General features: G+C 42.9%; 1 long non-coding RNA gene across 3 annotated transcripts; it reads left to right on the plus strand.

The window, feature by feature from the left end:
* Nucleotides 1-1,182: 1,182 nt before the first annotated feature.
* LOC307215940 lies at nucleotides 1,183-22,587 on the plus strand. Of its 3 annotated transcripts, XR_013838748.1 has the most exons (4): nucleotides 1,183-1,418; nucleotides 3,479-3,581; nucleotides 8,339-8,404; nucleotides 10,014-10,281. It is a non-coding gene; the product is annotated as an uncharacterized lncRNA (long non-coding RNA). The 3 variants fall into 3 exon arrangements; XR_013838747.1 differs by lacking the exons at nucleotides 8,339-8,404; nucleotides 10,014-10,281 and adding an exon at nucleotides 22,292-22,587; XR_013838749.1 differs by lacking the exon at nucleotides 8,339-8,404.
* The last annotated feature ends 3,323 nt before the right edge of the window (nucleotides 22,588-25,910 follow it).

Here is a 25,910-nt window from a genome sequence, read left to right on the forward strand (position 1 = left end):
AACATCAGCAGGCTCCCTCTTCTTTCTTTCAGGTTTCTTCAGTGCTGGTGTCATGTGTTATGCCAACTTTCTTTCATATGGACTAGAAGCCTGAGGCTGCGATTTCAGCTTATCACAGTCACATACATTTAGACACACATTTCTCCTTCAGACCTTCCCTTTCCCTCATTCTTCTGCTCCATGTCTCCTGTCCTCTTCCCTAGAATCCTGTTTTCTTTCCCCATTCCTCCTTGATTTGCCCCAACCCAAAGGGGAACAGCCATAGCTCAGTGGGAGAACATCTGCTTTGCATGCAGAAGGTATCAGGTTCAATCCCTAGTATCTCTAGCGGGGTGAGACCTTTATCTGAAATCTTGGGAGAGCCACTGCCATTCATTGTAGACAATATTGAGCTGAATGGAGCAATGCTTTTGTTCAGCAAAATGTTTCTACATGGCCCTTTTGCTTCAAGCCTTCTCAACCCTCCTCTCAGGTCCCATTTCTAAGGTCTCTTTCCCTCTGTCCACTGCCTGTTCTGTGTGAGGGATGTGGGTGGCATTGTGGTTTAAACCACTGAGCCTCTTGGGCTTGCCAATCAAAAGATCGGTGATTCAAATCCTCATGATGGGGTGAGGTCCCGTTGCTCTGTCCCAGTTTCTGCCAACCTAGCAGTTCAAAAGCATGCTTTTTGTTGTTTAGACGTTTAGTCGTGTCCGACTCTTCGTGACCCCATGGACCAGAGCACGCCAGGCACTCCTGTCTTCCACTGCCTCCCACAGTTTGGTCAAACTCATGCTGGTAGCTTCGAGAACACTGTCCAACAATCTCATCCTCTGTCCCTTCTCCTTGTGCCCTCAATCTTTCCCAACATCAGGGTCTTTTCCAGGGAGTCTTAGTACAAGTAGATAAATAGGTACCATTGTGGCGGGAAGGTAAATGGCATTTCCACACGCTCTGGCACTCTTCACAGTCCTCCATGCACCAGTAGCATTTTAGTCATGCTGGCCACATGACCCAGAAAGCTGTTGGGGGACAAATGCCGTCTCCCTCAACCTGAAGCGAGGCACAGGACTCAGTCTGTGATGCTCCCCACACAGCTCAGTCTGTGATGTCACTGCTGCTCAGCCTCTGTGACATCAGCACTGCTCAAGCAATTTGCTGCCTGAGGCTTTATCAGTAAGACAATACTTCAGTGTACACACACACACACACACACACACACACACACACACCTCTTCCTAGTAAGCTGCAACTTCCTTGACAAGGACTTGGATGAATTAGGAAGTCTTTTTCACTGATGTTTGGGACCAAAGAAGGCCTTCAGTGTCTTCCTTGATCCAGTTTTCACAAGGATTTGAAAAAAGGCAACATGAATGTTCATCCATTCTGATAGCAAACCATTCACCTGTTCGCCAGAGTGGAATAACGGTTCCTTCCAGGTGAGTAGCTTGCCACATCAAAAGCTTAAATTACTATGTAACAGATGGGTGCATGGAGACAAAGCAGGAGGTGAAGGGAGAGGAGGGCTGGTAAGTCCTTTGTGAGTCTGTATATTTCTTTTACATATATGGTCAGAGGGGAAAGGCCCACTCCCTCAAAAAATGCAAAGCCAGCTAATCACGAAAATCTGGAGGTGAGTCCCATTGATATTTGGCCCATTCAGTGATAGAGAGCAGCAGGTTTTTGGTGGGCCTGGGAATGTAGCAAAGTGCAGAACGTTATCTATACAGAAGTGTAAAATTAAAATAATGGCTGGGGTTGGGAAGTGGCTTTGCTCCCTTGCTTGTCTGGAAACTCACCTTGAAAGAAGCACAAAACCCCAGACAAACCACTCCTTCACCACCACCATATTTGACTGTCCATTTTAGACATGGCTTAATAATGGCAACATTATAGAGAGTAAAGGGAGAACCTGCAGGCTGATATGGAGACATTTCAGTGTTGCCCCATCTGCTACAGAACTGACTGCTTCTTGTCATCATGGTTGACAGTCCTGGACTCTTGGAAGATGCCACCTTCGTTGTTACCTGTGAGAAAAAGAGCTGTTCTCAGAGGTAGTGGCACACATAGATACTTTTTGAATCTGGACTTAAAGGTCTTGTGTGCCCCCTCCCTCTTTAGATGTCAATGTCCGTTACTTCACTTGTTCCCAGATGTGGTAAGCCAATTCTGCTGCTTTGGGGGATTTTTCCTCTCATTCTTCTTAGTGAGGCCCTGGGCTTCTGCCCCAAAGTCCTACCTTAATGGTCCCACTGCACACTCTTGAGCTCTATGGTTGAATTTAGGCCCTGTTCTGATGCTACAAAACTGTTACTTCTCTCCCCCCTTTTTTTTCTAGACATAAATGCCGCTCCTGGCTTTTTCTAGGGATTCAGAATCTTGTGTTAGTGGCTTGTGGGGTTTTTGTTTTTGATCAACAGACAAACTTTGAACACCTGTGGGACATGGATGCCATGTCACAACCTGGCTTTCGAAAGACCGGGCATGTTTCTTCTCATCTTTCATCACCTTATGTTCTGAGGCAATATATGTAGCTCTCTCCTCTCCCGTTACAAAGCTCTGAGAGGAGGGTTTGAGGGCTTAACCTTCGAGCTATCAGGCCTAGATGCTTTTGACGCAGTCTGAGAGGTATATGTGTATTTTTTTTAATAAGAAAAGACTGTATGAAAGATTAATATATTCTCCTCTTCCTCCTCCTCTTCCTGGGAATTCTCATCCTGAAAAGGACTTTCAGCAAAATACAAATACATTGTTAGGAAAATATAAATACAAAATAAATACATCAAACATTTGGCATTTGGACCAAATAGTTCTCTATGCAAACATGGCTTCATGTCTGGATAAGTATGAAGAAAGGAATGGAGAGGGATCTGCTAAAAAATAGATTTACTGGTATTAAAAATACACATTTTTTTCCTATTGGAAATGAGGCACTGACAGCATAGTAAAGTTTTGCTACAGCATGTAGTATTATTATTATAAAGCAATTATTAGCATCTGACACAGCTTGTTAGCAATATCCATAAATCACACTCAGATTTATTTGACTAAAGATGGACACACATGCCACAGACTGAAATTGATAATTTGGGGATTTTCTAAATCTCTTCCTGCTGTGCTTCATTTTCTTTCAATAGCCTTGAATAGTCTGGGTTATGTATCTTTTTATATATAAGGCACCATTTGATCAGAAAACAAGAGCTGGTTTATGTTTCTCTTTCATTATACCTGATTGGTAATTCCACATCCAAATTACAAGATTCCACAAGTTTGGTAAATGGATATTTTTTAAAAAGTAATTTCCACTTTTCAGAGATTCATACATATATATAAGCTGTTTTTGCTAGCAGAGCTCCCACACATTTCCATGTAGTTTCAGTTTGTGAAGCAACCTGAGGGCACTAGTCTACAGGGGTGGAGTGAGGAAACGCTTCACAGTAAAGAGCTGCTTTCTTTTGCCAAGCTATAAAATAATCATTTTACATCAAACTCCGGTCAGGTGCCACAGGTGAAGTTTTCACCCGGACTCAAGAACACCTCAGAAACTCCTGCCCATTCCAACTACTCAAACTTCCCTCAAAAGCCACTCCAGGAAGAACAGGGTAAGCATGGAAGCAGCTTCTGCTACAGCACACACAGCTTAAACGGGAAAGGAAAATCGGAGATCCCTCATGTATGTACACATGAATGCTTTTGAGAATACACACTGGTGTTTTTTTTGTGTTGTTGTTTTTAAGGAAACCTGCTCAATCCATTCAGGTAGCTCAAGAACTACAGGCAGCCCCCCTTTTATGCAAGGGTTGGGTTCCAAGACACCACACACCGGTAAAACACACATATAATTGAAACATATTGAAAAAACCAGCAAACGCCTCACTCTGCCCCCACCCCACCCTTTTAGTGGCATTTCAGTAACATCTTTATGATGTTTCTGGGTCACTTCTGGGTTCAGTGTGATGCATGTATACATGGTTGTGCATATATTGAATGTGCATAAATGGGAGGGCTGCCTGCATTCAGCTATTTCAAGAACTGTGCAGAATCATTCGTATGCCTCACTGTATGAAAGGATGTGTTGCTCTCTGCTCCCATTCTGTCCGTGGCTCTATCTACCATTCTTTTATCTGGTCACCGGAGAGGTGATCTATTCCAGGCCTCAAACCCCAAACAAACTCTCTTCCTCCCTCCTTACAGGAAAGTGGGTCTGTCTCACACAATCAGCTTTCCTCAAGAGCCAGCCAAAACTCATCCAAATAAGCCCCCCCCCCCAAACCAAAACCAAAACATCATCAACAACCCTACAAAGACCAATCCTCTCTTTTTCCAAACTCACACGGTCCCTCCAGCCTTCTTGTTCTTTCTCAATAGCCGTTCAGGTTTTTTCTCTCTGTGGTCATCTTTCAAACCCCTTCATCCCTTCACAACTCCTTCAGCCTCCCTCGCTGGCTGGCTGTTCATTTGTTCTGCCAACTGCTTGCTCACCCAAGGCTTCCCTCTCCCTGTTATATGTGCATGAAAGCAGGAAATCAGGCAAGCAGGCAGCACCAATGACATGTTAACATTGAAAGACTCTCCTGGTCCACCAGCTGGTCTGCTCAGTTGCTTGCTCTAACGGTCTGCTCACTTGTGCTGTGGGCCGTCCTGCTTCTCTTGCTTTGTTGCCTGAACTCTGAGAGTGCAGCTTTCTTATGACTGAAGTGTAGAGTGTTTTAGGACCAGGACATTTGCAGGGAAACTAAAATGCTTGTTTACAAAGCTATTGTACTACCAACCTTACTGTATGATTGTGAAACATGGACCACTTATAAGCACCATCTCCAACTCCTCGAAAGATTCCATCAATGGTGTCTCCAAAATTTTTTACACATCACTTGGGAAGACAGGCGAACTAATACCAGTGTACTAGAAGAAGCAAAGATCACCAGTGTTGAAGCAATGAATCCCCAACATCAACTTCGTTGGACTGGACATGTTGTGCAGATGCCTGGTTATCATCTTCTAAAGCAATTACTCTATTTCAAACTTAAAAATGGAAAGTGTAATGCTGGTGGTCAACAAAAGAGGTTTAAAGATTGTCTCAAGGCAAATCTTTTTTTAAAAAAAGTAGTAGTATAAACACTAGCAATTGGGAAACACTTGCCTGCGAGTGCTCCAGTTGGAGAACAGCCTTTACCAAATGTTTCATGGGGTTTGAAGACACTCAAACTCAGGACGCAAGGGAGAAACGTGCTAAGAGGAAGGCACGCTTGGCAAATCCACACTGTAATCAACTCCTGCCCGGAAACCAATGTCCCCACTGTGGAAGGACGTGTGGATCCAGAATTGGCCTTCACAGTCACCTACAGACTCATTGTTAAAACCGTGTTTATGGAAGACAATCTTACTCGGCTAGGAGTGATTGCCAAAGAAGAGAAGAAAAAGAAGGCATGCTGCAGTCCCATCTGCTGGCAGCCATGCAAACTGCAGAGCGACACCTTTTTCTAATTACAAAATTGTACGTAGGAAGAAGAAAATTGCCTGAGGAAGATTCAGTGGATGGCAATAGGTGCTACAAGAACTCCAGGCACATGGCAGTAGACGTCTGTGCCTCCCGCCAGTTATCTTTCACTGCAGGCCTCAAATGAGTAAGAATGGGTTTTTAATAGCTGTTGCCAAATCCGAAGCCCTTAGTGATCCCATGCCCTTGAATAATAACGAGATGTGATGGTAATTAGAAGAGCAATGGAGTAATTACCTCCATTCTTGCTAAAATATAGTTGGATGGGCTGAAATGAACCAAAGTGTATTAATAAAGAAGGAAGAGATACAGAATCCCATTCATCTCACTGTCAAGTAAATGCTCTGGAAAGGTTAGCTTTATGTAATTTGGATGTTTCCTCATGGGTGCATTAGTGTGTCTGTGCTTTTTCTTGAGGGGATTTTGTACTTCAATCATAATGACAAGGTAGCGGGTGCTTATTTTACTGTAGTTGCGTATATATCCCCAGAAAAGAAATATCCTTAGGTTGTACATTTATGCCCCCTCCCACCTTCGTTAAGGGAAAACAAGGTTGTGCTTTTCAAAGGTTTCTTATATTAGTTAAAAAAAAAAAGTGGGTTCCTTGTTCTCTTGCAAATTACCTTGTGCTATGAAATCCAAGTGGGTGGCTGTTTCAAAAGCTATACTGTTGTGTACTGCAGTCTAGAGTTGGCATTGATAAAATTGGGAGCGACTCTGTTGGATAGAGGAGGCAAGATTTTCCACACACATGGAAATTATCTGTTACACATGGTTTTATAGGCCACCTGGAAATGCACTGCAAACCATCCAATGGTCCATAGACCATTGCTTGAGATTAACTGATTTATTTCATTTCCCTTTAGGGCAACTTTTCACATCATGGTTTGCATTCCTTTGACATCTTGTTAACAATGAAACTGAAGGCAATTCCTGTCATTTAAGGTTAAAGCTGTCTAATTTGCTATTTTTCTAGCATTATTATTATTATTTAGAATTGTCCTGCATACATATCAGACTCCCATCCTGCATCATCATATTGCTGCTGTTTCAAAATAGCCTTTCATTTCGGACGCAGGGTTATGATTTGCCACATCAGGTGTCAAAATCCACCAAGCTGTTGTCGCCATCGCAGCCATGAAGGCAGAACAAATCAAAGGATGCTGTTAGATAGCCATGCAGGTAAATAGCGTGTTTCTAACAGAACCGGAACACCTACATCTTCAGAAGGGTGACACACTCTGGAATAGGTTTGGCAGCTTTGCTCATCACAGATCTCCATCCATTGAATTGTGATTTCCTCGCACTTCCCCTTCTGAAAATACCACCCCCCCCTTTAAACCAGGACTCCTCCAATAAGTTCCTCCCACCTTTTTTGACTCACCACTGGGTAACTGGAAGGTCTGCGGTTCAGCGGTAGAATATTTACCATGCACGCAGAACATCTCAGGTTCATTCCTTGGTATCTCCAGGTAGAGATAGGAGAGACAGCTGTCTGAAATTCTGGAGATGTGCTACCAGTTAGTGTAGGGGCAATGCTGAATTAGAAGGACCCATGTTCCTGCTCAGGATAAGACAGCTTGTTCTATGTTCCTATAGTCTCAGATGACAGACAGGCAAGGTTTCCCTTTGCTTTGCTGAACCTTTCCCCATTTTGTTCCTTGTTGTGGGAGTGGCTGCCAAGTTCCAATGCTTCTGTTGGCTTCTGCTCCTTCCCCATCAACTGCACCTGGTATTTATGCAGGTGTGGGGGAGCCCAAAATGCACCAAATGGCCAGCCACCAAAAACATGTCCCGGCTGTGTTTACTTCTGGCTGAGCCAGTTGCAAAGCGACATGGCAGCAGACACGGGCTGCCTCTGCCCCTTCACAACTGCATGTGAATTGGTATGTAAGTGAGTTTCCATCTGACTTTTCAGCTTGGTCCAACATCTAAAAAAGGACTGCATTAGAAAAAAGAACTGGCACTTGCATTTTAAGTGCACTGTGTAATGAAGGAATGCATTGATTTGGAGAAATGTTTCATCTCAAGTCAAGTTTAAGACATGTATGCATGGATTTGAAAATAAATTCTAAACCCTTTCTTGCCTCCAAGAATAGGTCCCTATAGGTGGAAGCAGTTTCTAAAAGAAAGATGGAACAGATATTAGGATCTGATCCACACTTTTGCTTGACCTGTATGTATTGAGCACTGATTAATTCCCTTGGGTCTGAGAGCTCTTCTCATTCTGTGGCTGGGCTTGTAAAAACTTGATCTTACTGCTGAATCAGATCTTATCAGGTGTGCGGAAAAACTGGAGAGAGATTTTGCTTAACTGATCTTCAAATTGTGCGTTTTTGCAAGGCACAGCCATGGAACAACAAGGAAAGCTCTCAGACCTGGAGGAATCAATCAGTGCACAATACAATCAAAATACAGGACAAGCAAAAGTACGGATGAGCCCAATGTTTTGGGGGAGAGTTTGATGAATAGCTTTCAGTTTGATTCTCACTAGAGTTGCTGACTCTTGGAACCTACAGATGAAGCAAAGAGTAGCAGTGTGGAGGAAGTCTTGAAAACCTTCAATATCTGGCAGATGAGAGGAGGCACCGGAGATGAGCCCTATGCAGAGCTTGTCTGAGGCACAGGGTAGGAGTCTTGTTAGAATAATTTTTGGGGCATGACAGTGTAGGTTTGGCAGGCCCCTTATGGGGCCCACCAGCTAGCCTAGACCCCTAATGATTTTGAGTAATTCATAAGGAAATTGGCATTGGAGCTCAGTTTTGCTCCTCCAATGAATTTTTCATGCATCCTTGCATGTAGTTAGTGATATTAATTATTGGCCTTTCAATGTGCTCTTGTATTGTTCTTATTTTAAAGCAGTTGACTCATATTTCACGAGCAGGCAGACTCTGACGAGGGTGATGGCAGGAAATTGCATTTTGCTCAGTAAGCTTCCTTTATTGTTTTCTCCCTTTCCCTTTGTTTTCCAAATCCATTTCTCATTTGTGCACCCTCTCTGTATATCACTCTTCTGCGTTCTTGGGCGGCACATCAACAGGAAGCCCAAGGACGTGATAGCAATCTGTGGCACGTGTCTGACAGGCAGCCCATTGTTTGCTAAGATACAGGGGGCTGCCTTATTATGAGAGTCATCATGCAGAATCAAGTAGTAAACCAGGGTGCAAGACTTCTGGGATGTACTGGCTCAGAATGCAGCGGAGGAGTTACAACTGGCAGATGCTCACAATTTCCCCACATGTAGTAAAAGAAGCAGGACAGTGAGAACAGGTTAGCACTGGCATCCATCCAAATTTGCTTTCAGAAAGCTAATATGGTGGTTAGATTAGCTCTTCATTGAACATTCATTCAGATTTCTTTACAGGGCGGTTATATGACAATGAACATTCACCCTGATTCATTTGCAGGGTGTTTACACATCCCCATTATTCATTTGTTTATCCTAGTGTTTCCCAGATTTGGGTCTCCAGCTGTTTTTGGACCACAACTCCCATCATCCCTAGCTAGCAGGACCAGTGATCAGGGATGATGGTAGTTGTAGTCCCAAAACAGCTGCAGACCCAAGTTTGGGAAACATTGCTCTAACCCATACTTTTCAATGCATTTCCCTGTCACATTCATAACCACAAAACCTTTTTATTCCAAGTGAATTGACTGTGCTAGGAAACCTTTGCCACTCCAGATTTTGATGAACTACAACTCCCATCAGCCCTGGTAAGCATGCTCAAGGGCCAGGGATGACAGGAGTCACAGTTCAGCAACATCTGGTGGTCCCAAGAGTGGCAGAGCACTTTACTCACCGTCATGAAAACAAAATTTCTGGAATGTGTTTGAAACCCACTCATAAAACAGCAACTCTGTAGGCACCTCTAGCCTTCTTCCAGTTGTGTGAGTTTACTACATGCAGGGAGCTTTTCAAATTGGGGGAACATAGCAAAACTTGCTCACCTGTGTATGATGGATGATAACCCACCACCTCGTTCTGTGTGATACGTGAAATAGCTCTGAAACAGACGGCTGGTCACCTAGCCCAGGAATATATATTCTCCACTGTCTGCTGGCAGCTTTCCAAGCAGAGTTCCTGCCACTTTTGATCCTACAACCCCTCCCCTGGTTATTCAAAGTATGCAGCCTAGCTGAACTTTTGTTCCCCTGTGCTCTCAAATATTCCATGGCCAAAGCTTTTGAAAAATCTCATGGATAGCATCGTTGCTATTTTTTAAGTCAGTGTATTGCATTGAATTCAGAGCTAATGCTGTATTACTGACCCAGTAACTCAGGGGACGACTGCAGCGCCACCTGGCCTTTCTCCATGTTCAGTGCGACACTGACATCTTCCGGCCCTTAACCCTGCCAATCTTGGAAGCAGGGCCAATGGTTTTTCTTTTTTCTTTAGAGCAAAGATGAAGCATAATTAGCTTGGTGAGAGCTGTATCGATCTTCCTCCCATCTCAGTTCCTCATATTCTGCCAGAAGCATGCTCCAGTGCTTTGTGTGACCCATTTTGCTAACAAACGCCTCTTGTTTTTAATCGCAGGCTCTTTGCTATGATCAAGACAACTGAAGCAGCTATTAGGAGCTTGTCACAACAGTCCAACAGGGCAGTCTCTGATAAAATTCTGCGCAAAGTGACTAGCTATTAGGAAGAAAGCAAAATGCCCAAGATACCCACCATCTAAGCAAGCTGTGGTTTTAATTTCCTACGGCTGTTGTCCAGCTGGGAAGTATAAATGATTCGCGCCCCCCGCCCCCCTGGAAAATCTCTCATAGTTGATTTAACTGAGGTAAAGCTGATTGCAAATGCATTAGGTGAAATCCAATGCTCTATTGACTTCAGTGGGTCACTTCTGAGTTTGGCTTAGTTGGATATCAGGCTGAATTATGATATCACACACAGGTTTGTTGTGTCGTGAACTTTCATAGGCAAGTAAAGTAACATTAGACAAAAAAAAGTTCCATATGTGGGAAACCCAGCCAGATGGGCGGGGTATAAATAATAAATTATTATTATTATTATTATTATTATTATTATTATTATTATTATTACTATTATTATTACTATTATTATTATTATTACTACTACTACTACTACTCAAGGAAGTGAGCCAAGCCACATGCTGTAGAGGAAGGCAGCAAGGCTACATTTATAGATATATGCAAAAGCACTGATCTTGGGATGCCTCTAGCTCCAATCGTATGCACACTTTCATGTGAGTTAGTTCAGCTGAGCTCAGTTACACTTAACATCCCAGCAAATATGCTCAGGAGGGCCAGGCTACATAAGTGCTCTGCAAAAGAGAAATGATTGCAATGAAGAAGCAGGAGAGGAGCCCACAAAGAGGCAATTTGGCCCTACATCACAGCAGGACATTTCGCAGGAAACAATCCTGGAAATGAAAGCAACTGGAAAAAAAGACAGACAGCCAAATTATATTGGGAAAGAGCAGGGCAACAACTTGGAAATATTTGGGATAATAATACAACCCAGCCCTGCGATCATTATAGCAATGATTTTCCATAAAGGAAAATGGAAAGCTTCAATCATATGAGGCATTTAAAATCATCCACTTAAAAGGGTATCAGCACTGAAGACTACGGGCAGGAAGAATTGTGCGCTGGAAAGGAAACAAACAGATTTTCTGATCTAATGTGTCTTTTTCATATAGTAAAAAGGGCAGGGCAGCAGTAATGGGAGTAGCCTTGACACACCAAGTTTTATGAGATGCATCCTAGAAGAAAGTAAGCTTGTTAATGGGTTTGAAATGGATTTGAATGGATAGGTTATTGAGATTCCCAGATTCCCCAAAATTTCTTTCCTTTTTTAACAATAATTTTTATTAGTTTCCAATTACAATAATCCAATGGTAGCCTCATTATAACAATGCCAAGTTAGAATACAATTACTAATCCCAATCATTCAAATGCCGAATTATAAAATTTAGGTGGCCTCCCGCATTATAGAATTGATGGTTTGATTATTTAGGTACAATAGTACCTCTGGTTACATACTTAATTCGTTCCAGAGGTCCATTCTTAACCTGAAACTGTTTTTAACCTGAAGCACCACTTTAGCTAATGGGGCCTCCCGCTGCTGTGCAGCCGCTTCACAATTTCTGTTCTCATCCTGAAGCAAAGTTCTTAACCTGAGGTACTATTTCTGGGTTAGTGGAGTCTGTAACCTGAAACGTATATAACCTGAAGCGTCTGTAACCCGAGATACCACTGTACTTTGTTTCTGCATTCCAAAATTTTATTCACCTCAATTACATTCCCTTATACAACAACTGCAGTATTAACAACATCCATTCATCTTGACACATTAAATTATTTCTAAAGCTATAGGTGAAGCATTCAAACTATATCCTTATTCCTCCTGTGTGTGACAATTATCCATCATGCCTTGGGCGGAGCTAATACCCCACTGTTGTTTCAGAAGTTCTCCATTGCTCCATTCCCCAGAATTTCAGCCACAGTTCAAAACTCCGGATGAGATAGGAGGAGGAGAAACTACTACTACTTTTCAAACCTGCATGATCAAGGATTTTCTTTTCTTTCTTTTTCCTGTTCAAGAAAGTCCCCATCCCAATTCCCGTACAGGCTTCAAAGATGTGCTAAAAGATACTAACAAACTGAACAGAAACTTCTTACATTAGCACCACCTGCTCTAAAGAAACCCAAAATTATGGGTCAATTTGCATGTTCAAAGTTTCCTATCTTTTTCATATATATATATATATATAACTTTTTATTAATTAATTTTAACATATAAATTATAATACATACCACTTATCACTTTATCACTTATACAATATTTTTGGACTTCCATCAGCACCTCAAATGATCCACCATTTTAACTACTTCTTATGCATTTCTTAAATTTATATTACCTTTAAATATCTTAATTAATCATCCTCCCCCTTATCCATTTTTGCAATAATTCCAATAATATTCCTCACAAAACTTCTTGCAAACCTACAAACGTCGTCTGATCTTCCCAAATACATTTCAAATAATCCGTAAATTTACTCCAATCGTCTGTGAATCTCTGGTCCCGCCGATTTCGAATCCTTCCTGTTAGTTTATCCAGTTCTGCATAGTCCATTAGTTTCATCCTCCATTCTTCTTTTGTTGGTAATTCTTCTTGCTTCCATTTTTGGGCCAATAGTATTCTTGCTGTCATTGTTGCATATAAAAACAGCTTACATTCCTTTCTGTTTATATCACTCCCTACAATGCCCAGTTAAATACTTTTGGTTTCTTTATCAATGTATATTTCAACATTTTTTTCATCTCATTATATATCATCTCCCAGAAGCTTTTCACCTTTTTACATTCCCACCACATATGATAAAATGTTCCTTCTTTTTCTTTACATTTCCAACATTTATTACTGACTTTATACATTTTAGCTAACTTAACAAGTTTCCTATCTTTTTCTACACCTACCTAAAGGAGAGAGACTGGCCACCATAACATTGTGCTCCTGTGGCCTGGCCCAAAGACTGAACGTGTACCTTGCCACATCCTGATGTTGCCAGCCTGAAGATGAGAGACTTGCAATCTCCTGCCACCTGCCAGAAGTGAGGCAATTGGCCATTATTACCTCATGCTGATGTTGCCTACTTCAAGGAGCAGGCTGGCAATTGTGACCTCATGATGATGCTGCCCAACTGAAGGAGAACTGTTGCCTATTGTGACCTCAGGCTGAAGTTGCCTGTTTGAAGACTGACTGGATCAAGTTCTGTCCACCTGAAGGAGAGAGTCACTGGCCCCTGTGTCCACCCTTTGACAACCTCTTTCACAAGAACCTTTGCATCTGAAATATTACAGGAAGGGTTCCTTTTCCTTATTCTTCCATCCTTCCACATTCAGACTGCCAGAGAGGCACTGCCATCTAGCTGAGTTTTTTTCAAGATGTGGGATGACTACCCTCTAGCTGCCAGACAGTAGCAGTCTCTCCTTGTGCTAAACTGACCTGCTCCCTCATTCCATTAACGGGAACCACTGAAGAGCTGGGAGCCGCCATTTTGAAATGAGAAAGAAGCAGAGGCAGAGAGTCAAGTGAAGAAAGGTTTGCAGTTACGGAAAGCCATCGCTAACTGTAAAGCAAAGCTAAATTTCATAAAGCTAAAACTAGGCCTGGGAGAAGATTAAAACGCTGGGTATTTTTTGACATCGGGTGAAGCAAGCAAACAAGAAGTTTGCCACCTCTGTGGTGAAAAAGGAATTATGCTGAGCAATGATGGTGCCAATTTCTTTCACTCTGCAATAAGAGAACTTGCCTCTCAGTTGTCCAGCAAACCCATTTTCTCCTCCCTGAAACACCTCAGATGCAGCACTGTGGTGGGTGTGGTGTGGGGGGGGAGCAGGGATGGAAGTCACAGCAAGAAAGTCTGGTGAAATTATAAAGTTTTTTGAGCAAAAGGAGACAGGTGGTAATGGTCCACACATCCCTGCCGCTTTGGCGGAGAAAAGCTCTGATGAGGCTAATAGCTGTTCCAGACTGGCACTGTTTTCGGGTGTGATTCTATCACATACTGGCAAATCCACTTAAAGTTCTGCACTTAAAGTTGCCATGGAGTTCTTTGCACAAACAAACACCCCCCAATTGATGTTTTGCGATTTGAAAAGAGATGTGGAAATGAGCTGCAAAGTGTGGCATAACATTTGCATGAATAAAGTTTGTTTAACCACTATGGTTGTGGGTTTGTAACCCTCCCGGGGATATTACATTGAAGAGCAGGTAATAAAAAAAAGCAAGCAAATAAATAATAAAAATGACCTGTCCACAAACAAATCTGAATGAATGCTTAGTAAACAGGTCATTTAGATGTGACTTGATATCATTTCTCGGGGCATTTTTGAGCACTGGGTTCAGTACAGTACTTAAAAACATATGATTCCTCAGATCAGGGTGGCAGATCTGTGAGGCTCAGTAGTGTTATGAGAGCAAACTCTGTTTGATCTTCCACTTTAACCTTAGCTAAGGGAATTTATTGGTTGAGCAAAGGATGTTCCCGTTCCCTGAGACAGTACTGTTTGGAACACAATGAACAGAGAGAGAGAAAGAGAAGATATGGCTCACGGTTTGCAAACACCACTCTGCCCCTGTGCTTTAATCCTGAGGTAGAAATGAGGACAACACAAGCAATAAGATGGCAATTCACACAACATGATGATTCAATTGCTTGTCCCCATGCTGGGGCTCCTAGCCAGGGTGCCAATTAGAGACGGTTTCTGAAAAGTTCAGTTGAAAATCTCCCACTTCTCTCAACTTTCACATTTTGCAATAAAACACAGGGAGGAGAATGGGCCAGATACTGGGCGGGGGGGGGGGAGAGAGAGAGAGAGAGAGAGAGAGAGAGAGAGAGAGAGAGAGAGAGACTAAGGATGTGTGTAAAGCACTCCCCAACCCCCATTAGAAATGTTTTGCTAATCTTACCAAACTTCCTGCTTCTCCCGAAACTCCTACAGATGTACTGCCTGAACAGAACCTTCCAAATTCACCATATATTGTCTGTAACTTTAGGCAACTTCTGCTTAGAAAATGGTCAAAATCTGGGTATCCTACATGGTGACAACCAGATGATGTGGACTCCAACTCGCATCAGCCCCAGCAAGTATGGCCAATGTTCAGGGATGATGGGAGTTTTAGTCAAACAATACCTGGATAACATCACCTTGGCTACCATGATCAAGACTAGCGCATGGCTCCCGTGACAATTTCTCCAGCTTGCAGATGTGTGGCCAGGCCCTACCAGGTTAGTGTCCCCTGCTTTATGAGACTGTGTTCTTGATGTGAACTAAATCTCATGAAAACTTAGCCTAGCATGGGGACAAACAGGCATTTGATCAAAGTGAGTTGCCATATATAATGAAAAGACTGGCTTTTGTTTGATGCGCAGCACCACAGGCCTGCTAGAGATGATTGGTCATAGCAGGGGCATCCAGACTTGTGTCAAATTTTTGCTTCTGGTGAAATTGAAGAGTGAAAAAAAGTACACATAGTTGGCAAGGAAAATCCCTCGGATGAATAGGGACACATGATAGGAAGCTGCAGATTGTGGTTTCAAGAGCCTACAGCTGTACTTCATTCCACAATAAATGCGTCTGCTTTCAGTTTTGCTTGGTGTGTTGTTTTTTTAATCTGGGAAAGCCTCACAGATGGTGCGTCTCACAAAGATGCTGCACCATTCTCATGAGCAATTTGGAACAATTTGTTTCAGCTCGCCAAATTCTCCCATACAGGCAAAGTTTTTTGCATCACTGCTAAATAACACAGAAGGCGAATGAAACATATATAGCAGATGTTGGCATGCTATTATGCTGCTGTTGTGCTCCCCCCACCCTTGCCCCTCAACAAGTCACTGGGGCGAGCTTCGCACAGAAGTGGCACTTTCCACGGCCTTCATGCGTTGGAATGCTTGAGTGGTGTAATCCTCCATGTGGCATTTTCGCAGGCTAATTTGAAGAGTTAGAAAGCAGTCGCAAGCATCGGCCAAAAGGCTTAGCATAGGTCTTCTTAGCTATATGCGTTCACAAGCCTGAAGGACTTTTTCAGGAAAGAAAGTAGGGCATTTGCTTGTATCCCAGAAAGAGCCTCTCCTTGCCTCAAGGCTAACAAGTGATCCTTTCCCCAAAACACAGCTGATGGATGGGCAGTGGGGATAAGTGTGCACACCCCACCTGGGGGGGGGGGGGGATTAGTAGGCCATGTAGACAACAGTTGGGAACCACATGTAGGCTGTGGGTTGCTTACCTGTGACCAAAGAGGTGGACATGCCTTTTAGCAAAACTAGCAATGTATGAGCATTTTTTAAAATATAAATGTATATAAAAGCTTTTCGTGAGCTCCCGTATATTACCAAAGATATTGAATTCTTCCCACATCCTTGCAGCTCAAATGATGTGAACTAAGACCATTTCTTTTCTAAGGAAAGGGGAGAAAGCTAAGTAATGAGAAAAATCTGTTCATACTACTTAAACAAAGTCGGTCTTAGATTTTATAGATTTCCATACAGAGTGATTCTGATAAGTTCTTTTAAAAAAAAGTCAGGCCATAGCACTAGCACTCTAGTTTATTTTGCTGTTCTTCTCTTTAATTTAGTGTTGATTATGAGGCATAAAAAGACAGTTCCAATTAAATTTACACCATACTTCAATTGCCCATGGCAGACTGAAAATGCAATAATCTCTTCCAAAGATTGCAATAATCTTTGTACTGTGTGTCTTTTCGCAGTCAAGCATCAGTAAAAGATTTAAGGACAGAAACTCAAGGAAGATGGATTCCATCCCTTTGTTAACATTCCCTGTTAGAAAGCCAAGTGCCTGTAGGAATCCCACATCTTTTAAAATGTCCACATTTTAGCTCATTGCCCTTCACTGAAATGATGGAAATCAGCAATAAGGAATGAAGAGCTTTGGTTTTAAGCCTTCCCAGTGAAAAATAGTTTAGAATTCATTTGGTAAAGCTGAATTCTGAATGGGTACACTGCCCTCTTTTTGAAAGTTTGCAGTGAATATTTCCTCTGTTGTTGTTGAGTTTAAGGGGGGGGGGGGACCTGAATAAATGATTGGACGCCTCTACTCCCTTGAGAACTTCTGAATGAAAGTCACTTTAGATGTTGTGATTGAATCCAGAAATGAAATGTTGAGGCACAAGTTCTGAACTGAAAATAACTGCTAGGATTTGCAAATGAATATTTCCATGTTCTCTTTATAACTAAAGTCATTCCTCCAGTGTGGGTAACTTTCATCCTAGGATTATTTGGTGGTGGTCAGTCATACCTCATCCCTCATCCATGTGTCTGCTTGGCCCTGTGCTGGTTTTGAAACCTAGAACCATTTGCAGCAGAGATTCTGAATCCTTACAGTCCATGCATCCATATCATGTGCTGAGAGTGTAAGTCTTTGTCTACATCCACACAGCAGGGTATTCTGTTTTCCTAACATTTTCCTAACTGTTAATTTTTGGGCTTTCACATGATGTAAAACTCACTTCCAGAAATATAGCAGAATATAATGCAAGTTTAGTGCTCCTGTCCATGTTATTTACTTCCAGAAGTAATCCATTCGCAAACAACATGGAAATGAGTACTACATTTGTGATATATTCTGCTACATTTCTGGAACAGGCTCTTATGATGTGTGAAAGCTCAAACATAATGTGGAAATTAGCAGTTAGGGAAATGTTGAGGGAAAATGGAATAAATCGCTATGTGAATGCAACCTAAGATACCCCCTCCCAATTTGCCCTGGATAGGTGAGGCAGACTAATCCAATACATTTCCTTTTCCATCTCCTCTCCAATCAGCTGACCCCAACACAGGTGTGGACAATGCCTTTCTATATAAATGTAGAATCCAGAATTGGCCTCCACAGTCACTTAAGGACTCATTGTTAAAACCATGTTTATGGAAGACAATCTTACTCGGCTATGAGTGATCGCCAAAGGAGATGTGTGTATATGTGTCAGGGTTTTATCAAGCAACGAGATTTACATGAGTGTTTAAGGGTGCATATCTGCCATTTGCACATACCTTTGTTGTCAGAATGCACAAGTCTACCCCATGATTTCTGCATTAAAAATGGAGCCATGAAGATATACTGTACAATTTTCAAGAACAACTGCAGTTCCTTTTCCTTGGCTGAGCTACCGTATTTTTCGCACCATAGGACGCACCGGACAATAGGACGCACCTTGTTTTAGAGGGAGGAGAACAAGAAAAAAAAATCTCCCCCTCTCTGCCCAGCGCCCCTTCAGTGAAGCGGCAGAAGGTGCTGCGCAGAGAGGGGGAGAATTTCCCCCCTCTTGTTTTCCCGCTCTAAAACAAGGTGCCGTTCAGGCAGCTACCTTGGAAGCCTGGAGAGCGAGAGGAGTCGGTGTGCACCGACCCCTCTCACTCTCCAGGCTTCAGGTTCCTTTCAACCTGCTCTTTGGGGCTGGCGGGGGAAGCCCACCACCAGCCCCAAAGAGCAGGTCAGGGAGCAGCGGAAAGGCGCAGCGGAGAGGCTGCTGCCATAGTCACGCGTCACCTCTCCAGCCGGGAGAGGGTCGTGGGGGGCTTCTTTAGCCCCGCGCGCGCTCTCCCGGCTGGAGAGGTGACACGTGGCTATAGAGGCTCCTTCCATAGCTGCGCGTCACCTCTCCAGCCGGGAGAGGGTTGCGGGGCTATGGCGTCTTCGCTCCATAGGACACACACACATTTCCTCTTCATTTTTGAAGGGGGAAAAGTGCGTCCTATAGAGCAAAAAATACGGTACTTATCCTCTCCAGCCTCTTATTCTAGTCCCAAATTCACTAAGGCATCTAATTTTACTGCTCAACACTATGATCATCTTTCACCTCTATTGCTCCTTTCATTGGCTTCCATTTCTCTATAATATCCTCTCCAACTCCTGGTACTTTTATGCAGAATCACCAGTTTACTCTTTCTTTTTGCTTAGCGCCCTTTCTCTCTCTGTGTTCACTCCCTACCTTGTCTCTCTGTTGCTTCTTATTACCCCCATAATCTGTTGCCCATTCCCCTTTCACTCCTTGTGGTCCCTTACCAGAGGAATATATATGGGGAAGGACCATAGCAGTGCACCTGTGTCACATGCAGAAGCTTTAGTCTCCAACATCTCCAGGTAGCGTTAGGGAAGACCCCTTTCTGAATCCCTGGAAAGCAAGTCTAGATAAACTGCATTGCATGGATCAATGATCTGACTCAGTATAAGGCATCTTTCTCTATGTCCCTTGTGACCCCTTACCGCTGGGATTTCTTGCCCGAACCATCTAGCTAAATCTTTCTCATCCAAGTGCCTCATTTGAGATTCATCTCGCATTCAAACACATCTGCACTGATTCCGTTTTTCTTCATCTTCACATTGCTCCAATTCCCAAACCTTGTGTCACTATTAGATGGTGAACCCTCCATTAGACTGTTTTGGGTTTCTTCTCCATAAAATGCCTCAGCAGTTCTCGCTCACAACAGAAGATTCTTTGCTCCACTTTAGTGAATTATACTATAGTTCTTGCAATCCCCTCCCCACCCACACACTCAGACTCAAGACAGGGAATGGGCCAAATTATAGGCACAGCTTTAGCCAAGCATTTGAAAGCCAGTTTTTCCAGACTCAGAGCATACTTGCTACTAATATGAGAGCTAGAACACTGGAATTCTTAAAGAATTTCTTCAGGCTACATTTGAAAGCAAACCAACCCAAGTCACGCTTCCTCAACTAATACACAGATCAAAACACAGTAACTCTTTGACATTTTACTTTACCAAATTTGACAGTTCTCAGTTCAAAAGAATGTCCAAACATGCATATCACTTTAGATTAAAATGCAACAAGGACACATGTTGTTGTTGTTGTTTTGAAGCAATGGTGGTTAGAGTGTTGGGCTCAGACCTGAGAGACCATGTTTCAAATCCTCACTCAGCCATGAAGCGCACTGGGTGACCTTGGGTCAGTCACTGTCCCTCAGTCTAAACTACCTCACGCAGTTGTCGAGAGGATAAAATGGAGAAAGGGGGATAACATGTATACCACCTTGATCTCCTTAGAAGAAAAATCGGATAGAAATGTAATATGACAATCAGTAAAACAGAACACTGAGAACCAAGAATATTGGAAAGACATGGAACTGAGTACAACCAGACAGAACATGGTTTCCAGAACAGAGTCTTGCCTAAATATATGACCCAGGAGTGTGTGAAACAGGGGGAAATTGTTCCCCTTACTTTTCTCTGTTTTCTCCCTCCCCCTGCCCCCAGCCTTCACATTTCTAGACCAGATTGAAATCGCCTCATCCACAACCTGCCTGCAAAACTAAAAAAGGAATGATGGGGAAAGATCAGATATTATAATAGTAATTAATAATGATAATGATAATGTTACAAACTGAAGGTTTCAAATCAGTATGTTTTCAGTTAGTATAGTAATTATTGTAAGGAACAGAAGTAGGTGTGTGGGATTGTCGTTTCACCAATGTACTTATAAATAGCATCAAAACCCGCCTCAGGTATAACTGTTAATTACTTCTGCCTTTCTTTCTGTCCTGAACCACCAGCAACATACCCGGAATACATTACAAATCCTTTGCAAAATGAGTAGTCACCATAAGACAAAAAATAAATTAATTTCCTGGAGTTAAAGTCTTCTGGGTGTTGAATCCCCCAGTGCCAATGGCATAGCGGTCACATGGGGAACAAATATAGATGCAATGCTGCGTGCCGTTTTCAAACTTTCAAAATAAAAAAGCCATAAGCAGGCATCCAGGAGTCTACATAATCAAATTATGTGTCATGGACTGTGCTTAGGAGGGCTGCTCTGAGGAGGAATGGTGGGAACCTTGCCCTTCCCCTGCTCCTGATCAGGATCCTGAATCTTCCCAGGAGCAGGAAAGTAATACATATTTGGAACAGTGGTTTGCAGAAGGGCATAGTTCAGAAGGCAGAAGCTGGGAAGAACTGGGTAGGGAACAGCTAGAAGAACTGGGAGAGAGAGAGAATTAACAGACTCATTGTCGCTGGAAAGTGTCCAGCCGCTCAGCCCAAGGTCAAGGAGAGCAGATAAGGTGGCAGCACAGAAAGCACAGTTGTTGAGAGATCAGGTTGCAAGATGCGGAAGTGATGTGGGTGACTAGGGAGGAAGTGGGTGGAACCCTTAATTGGGAGCACCTTCGTTCTGAGGAATGGATTCTTTGTTCTCTCGCTGTGATCATTAAAGTTTCTAACTGGTAAGAGACTCCTTTCACTTTGTTCTGCTCATCTACTGCCAAAGGGGGGGGGGAGCCAAGTCCCTGAAGCCCGACATTATGTGGAGAGTGGGGTCATAGAAGCAGACCTTGACTCTGCCATTGCATCTTCTGGTGATCCCACCCCTATGCTGCCCACACATTGGTAGCTTCTCTGTAGAAGGCAACTCAGCCCAATGAATGTCTGCTGTCCTTGTGAAATAGAACCCTGTGCAATCAGGATACCTGTAAATGAGGACATCTCACACCAAGAGTTGCCACTGCAGCATCCATGGATGTAGTGGTACCCAGAAAATCTTCCCTAGGAGCCTGTGAAGCCAAAGTCTGCACATGCACCTTTTTTTTGCTCCCATGGTCATGAGATGGTGATTGTGGTTACCCTTTTCTTCCACAATTACTACATATTGCTGAAGGAGGAAATTGGGAATGTGATTCTCTGTCCCACTTCCTTTTTCATATCCAGGGGTGGCATTCAGCTAAGTTCCACTCAGAGTATGCCAATTGAAATCAGTGCACCTAACTTTTAAACTGTTCTAATTTTGGTTCCTCTGTTTTGTTTTTGCCGGGTTGGTGTTGGTTTAATGTTTAGTTGGCATTGGTGGTTATTTTAATTCGGTTATAACTGTAAACTGTTTGTATTGTTGTTATTTGTTTCTATTGATTTATTGGTTGGTTGATTTCTTGTATAGGATATTGTGTTTTTAATGTTCGATGTTGTATTGTGTTTTATATATATATATATATATATATATATATATAGTTTTTAATGTTTGATGTTATATTGTGTGTGTACACACACACACACACACACACACACACACACACACACACACACACACATATGCTGTAAGCCACCCAGAGTGGCTGGGGAAACTCAGTCAGATGGGCAGGATATAAATTGAATATTACAATTACTATTATGCAAATTCATTCATTTTAATGGTCAACACTGAGTAAAACTTGGTTGAAAACCATCCTATGTGCTTTTCAAGACTCAGATTTTTACTGGATCTGACTTTTGCCCACATCATTCAGAAAAGCAAAATGTTTGCGTGTTTGTTTCTGTGCAGGTGGGTGATTCAGGTGAAGAAGGAGAGAAGGGACAAGGCGTGTGGCATCCCTGGCACTCCCTCCAAAACCCAAATGTGCACACGTGAAGGAAATGAACTGGCACTACAAAAAGTCTTGCTTGTATTTGTTTGAAGATTATGGGGTTAATTTGTTGGCTGGTTCACTGTTTTGCCCATCCAAGTTGATAGGCGCCACATATTAATTAGAACATTTCATTGCAAATAATTTCTGCCTGTGAAGGATAGAAGCCGTTGTTTTCCTTGAAGCCTTTGAAATGCAGGTGTATTACAATACAGATCTAGGGGGTTAATTAGTCAGGGACTTATTTAAGTTTCAGACTCAAGGCAAATCACAGAGACAAGGATCACATACCAGGCAGATGGCTGTCAGAAGATCTGCAAGCCTCCTAAGTTGGTAGGATCATACAGCTCAAGGGAGAGCTGGGTTGGGTTTTTTAACTAGTTTATTTTGCTGTAATTTTTTGCTCCAATTGGGAGGGATGCTTGTGCATGCATGTAAACCTTTCTTACGTTTAATACTTTCCCCTGAGAACTACCTACTTTAGCTACTTTTATAAACTTTTAAACTTGTTTTATAAAACTTTTGGGGGTTTCTTTTTATTTGCTACCCCATGTTCCAGCCAAGTTCTATGCTACAGTGGTACCTCTGGTTAAGAACTTAATTCATTCTGGAGGTCCATTCTTAACCTGAAAATGTTCTTAACCTGAGGTACAACTTTAGCTAATGGGGCCTCGTGTTGCCGCCGAACGATTTCTGTTCTCATCCTGAAGCAAATTTCTTAACCCGAGGTACTATTTCTGGGTTAGGAGAGTCTGTAACCTGAAGTGTCTGTAACCTGAAGCATGTGTAACCCGAGGTACCACTGTACTTTGAAATGTTCAGAAGGAGACATGAGGGAAGTGTTAAGGCCATTTGGTGGAAGGCAGCGGTCAGGAGCCCAGGAGCCCTTGATAACACAGCATACAAGTTGTAATTAGCTTGACGGTTTATTGCAAAACAACAATTCGCCTTGGACGCTCTATCGGAACTTCCGTACCCTACGATTCAGTTGACACTTCTGAGGAGTTCTTCCTGCTTCTGCAGAATATCCTGAACCTATGACCCTTACATTTCTGGTTTTTGTTTCCCGTCTAATACCTTTCCCATACGTCTACTCCATGGGCTCATAGGATTAATTGCCTCCTCTTCTGATGAGGAAATGTCCCCTCTCCTGCTTTCCAAGCCTGCCTGTGCTTCTTGAGCAAGTTGGCTTCTCTCCATCCCACCTTCTGCATTCCTTTCAGTGTCAGGGGGAGGGGGAGTAAGCAGCCAACTGCTCCCAGCTGTCTGAGAGAAATGCAAGCTTTCCTGCTGCTGGCTGCTTCCTAACTCATGCTGTGCCTCTCTACTTGGGGCAGATGTGTTCATGACAGCAGCTGACATCAAATAAAAAAATTTCACCTGGTGGCAGAGAAAAGATCTACAGGGAAGGTTGAGTGGCAGGGGTGGACCTACTATGAAACTAATGAGGCTATGCTTCAGGGCTCCTAATCCTGGAGGGCCACCAGAAGTGAGTTTAGTCTACATTGCTTAAAGATCTTGGGTCTGGTAGACCCAATTTGACAACTCAAATTGATTAATTATTTGTTGCAAGGGCAACTCCCCATTTGGGTGTGTTCAGCATGTGTGTGACTACTGGCACGCATGGCATTCTTGACACTGGAACGGGGGCAGGGCAGGCTTACACTCATCCTGCTGACACACATGGTGCCTTGGGACATGACCCCACATAAATGGGGAGTTGCCTGTATATATTTCAACCACCCAAAAGGTTGGGAGTCAGTATCACAGATGCTGTAAAGGTGTGATGATCTCTTGCACAACAACCCCATTGAAGAAGATAACCGTGGCTTCCCTGACCTTGCTTGCTGGTTGCGAAGGGGCCTGTGTAACAGTTCAAGCTTCAGGGCTGCCAAAATGTAGGTTGGCAGCTACTGAGCAAGCAAAGGGGGACCCTCTGCTTGGCCAAGATCTCACCCCAGGGAAGCTGGGATGCTGCTGCGGCCCACGGGCTTCTCGTTTCTAGTAAAGACCTCAGTGTGTGGACATCATGGGGGCAGGGCCTCAGGGGAGGGGCTGGCAGAGGCAGGGCCAGGGCCAGGGCCAGGGTGCATACACCTGATCTTTCTTCACATGATGTTAATTTTGCGGTGTATGAAATGCCCCAATAGGGCTAGTAAGTGAGCAAGATCAAATCTCAATTTGTCATTCATTTTCTTTATACGGAGTGAGCTGGAATGTCAGCTTTGCTGTGGGACAGATGTGATAGAGAGGTTTTTGAAATCTGCGTCAATCCCTGTAAGCACCATGAAACACATCTCCTAGATCTATTGCCCATCAGCAATGGACATAAATCTAATCAGGCTAAGCTTCCCTGCTGCCATAATTTAAGGGCCTTGGGTGGTTTTGGTAGCTCTACCCACACATCCTTATTCAGTTCGCGCTTTTTTCTCCTTTTTTTTTTTTTGCATTGAAGAAATAATAATAAAATAGGAGAAGGAGTAATCAGTTCAACGCTGCTAATTACTTAGTTGCTAATGTACACAGAGATCTGTTCCCAAGACATTTCGAAGAGACTTAAGGGTTGAACACTGAGCTCATTTGCCTTCTCTCTGTGTAATATAAAGAGACAGCCCGGAGACAGGAGTCGATAGTGGCTGAAGTCCAGAGGGAGGGGGAATTTAAAATTCAAGTCTGTATACAATTCTCAATTGGGGGGAAATACACATAGATTTATATTTGTAGATTGCCTCATCGTAATGGATCGGGAGGGGGGTGTCAAAGGAAACACAGAATGAAAATCAGTTTAAAAGCTGTTGATGTCCCAAATTGGTGCCTGGGGATTGGGATGGATGGAGGCTAATAAATGGATGTTTATTCCAGACAAGACAGGGGTGCTCCTCGTCAGGGAGGAGATGGACTTTGGAGTAGGGATTTATCCTGTTTTGGATCAGACAGCCCTCTTCCAGAAGAAACAGGCTGACAGCCTGAGCGGATGTTCTCCTGGATCCTGCTTGGCACCTCAGTGCCCATGTTGCAGCTGTGAATCAAGGGTACCTCTGCTCATCTTAAGATAGTATACTAGCTGTTTCTGTTCCTGAGGCAGTCCAATCTGACTATGATAGCACATGTCTTAGTTGTAGCTGAATAAAACAATGAACAGGGTAGTGATACAATGACTACTGCAATCAACACAAGGTAATATCACCAAGCCAACTATCTGTAAACAAACAATAAAGGTTCACAAAAATGGCAAAAGTAGCTTTTTTCCTAAATAGTTTTTATCTTGAACAATTGCAAATGCAGTAATAAAGAATCCAGTTGTGGTATGCCAGTGGATCAGTGCTCGGACGTCGTTCCGGTAATCTGATGTTTCGTCACTAAAGAGCTTTGTAGTAAATAATATACACAAGATAACAGTATGTAAATGACTTAAAGCAAGGGTATATCTGTCCCCATCTGCATGTTTCCATCAGGAGAAGCATAGAAAGAGGACGATGTCCTTCAGCTTGTTAAACCTCCTTCATTGTATCTGTGCAGAATGGATTACTGCAATGC

This window comes from Podarcis cretensis, assembly GCF_951804945.1.
Source record: "Podarcis cretensis genome assembly, chromosome: 5".
Classification (NCBI taxonomy): Eukaryota; Metazoa; Chordata; class Lepidosauria; order Squamata; family Lacertidae; genus Podarcis; species Podarcis cretensis.